Here is a 1968-nt window from a genome sequence, read left to right on the forward strand (position 1 = left end):
CTGCAACCCAAATATTGTTTAGTGTTCAACCTATATCCTGAGTTCTAGAAGTCCAAATGACCTTAATTTTTTTTTTCTAGAAAGTTGAGACAATTTTCTAGAACTTTCATATAGAGGTCTGGTTCAAATTCTAATATTATCAATGATATTTTAGGTAGGCAAGAAGATAAGAATTATCATCAAGTCAAGAATTGATCACTCACTCAATAATTAGACATCAAATCAATAGTTCTTAATTTTAGCCTATAAAAGGAGGCATTTGCCATGTATTTAGGTATCTTGGTTTCCAGATCAAGATCATGCTCTTGCTTTCTGTCTTTGTATTTTTTGTAATGTTTATGCTTTGCTTTCATTAATATCAAGTTTATGCCTTTCATTTCCTTTCATTTACTTAGTTAACTCTTATCTTATTTATGTTCTTATCTTGTTTATTTATATTTCTCTCTTTCATTATGTTTAGCTAAGTTTATTATGTCAAGGTGAAAAATTTACACCAATGGTGTAAGAATAAGTATAGTATAAACTTAACATGGACTTTAATGTTTGATACTAACATATTTTGTATTTGTTATCTTATTCACTTTTAATACTTTGCTTGTTAAATCACTAATCTAGATTTATGTTGTATAATACTTGAAACAATAAATACTTTGCACTTTCATAGCACAACCATATGGTATAACCTGCACATGTATTATGAAAAGAACTTGATTTGTTATTAATATAAGTTATAATCATGAATGTGTGCCAATACTTACAAGTATTAGCATTATTCAAATAAGATAACTAATGTAATCATGTTAATAATTTATAATCCGACTCGAACCTCCTTTGTATATGGTTTTCAGTTGAATAAAAAGAGTTTATACTATACTTGTTTGAAATACCATTAGTGGATCCTTTAACCTTGACATTTGTTGTTATCATTATTTAATCTTTACGTTAATCTTTCATTTCAAAGTTTTCATCAACTTATTCTTTATTATTATTATTATAGTAATACTACTACTACTACTGTTATTGTTATTGTTATTGTTATTGTTATTGTTATTGTTATTGTTATTGTTATTGTTATTGTTATTGTTATTGTTATTGTTATTGTTATTGTTATTGTTATTGTTATTGTTATTGTTATTGTTATTGTTATTGTTATTGTTATTGTTATTGTTATTGTTATTGTTATTGTTATTGTTATTGTTATTGTTATATCTTCCATCTCACTATTCTCATTAATTTTTTCTTCTTCTTCTTTTTCTTCTTCTATTATTATTATTATTATTATTATTATTATTATTATTTATAATTTATATAGTTAACCTCCCTATGGTTCGACCCCGGTCTTGCCGGGTTATTTGTTACTTCGACACTCCTGTATTTGAAAAAAGACATCAATCTTTTAGTCGTGTCATCTACCATATTTTACAATAAAATCTTAGGGCTAACCTGACCAACCTTAGTCATGCGCTTGTCAATTGTTTTAAAAATAATTTTTTTTATTTAAATACAAAACTAAAAGGTGACATCCACAAGAAAGCCAACATATAAAATGTAACACCTTGTGCTTTCTTGTATATTTTTACTTAATCTCTATAACTAAATAAGAGAAAGCGCAAGGTGTTACATTTCATATATATATATAAAAAGTACAAAATGTATTACATTTCTTGTTGATATTACATCCATGCTAACTATTTATAAGCTGATTATTTCATATATAGTAACAAACTGTCACATTGTTATCACTTAATTATGCTCGTTTTGGTTGGGGGGAGAGGTTAGTAGCTAAAAAAAAATTTGTTTTAACTAACTGTGTTTTCTATTTCATAAAGCATGTGCAAAATTGTTGTTACTATGATGACAGAGTAAAGGAGATCTTTTTATGACTCTTGAGACGCACCTTAGTAACCATTCTTAATAAGGTCTATCATAATACTTCTTGAAATATTCAGGTTTACAAACTCTCGCATT

This window comes from Populus euphratica, unplaced genomic scaffold, assembly GCF_000495115.2.
Source record: "Populus euphratica unplaced genomic scaffold, PopEup_1.0 scaffold733.1, whole genome shotgun sequence".
Taxonomy (NCBI): domain Eukaryota; kingdom Viridiplantae; phylum Streptophyta; class Magnoliopsida; order Malpighiales; family Salicaceae; genus Populus; species Populus euphratica.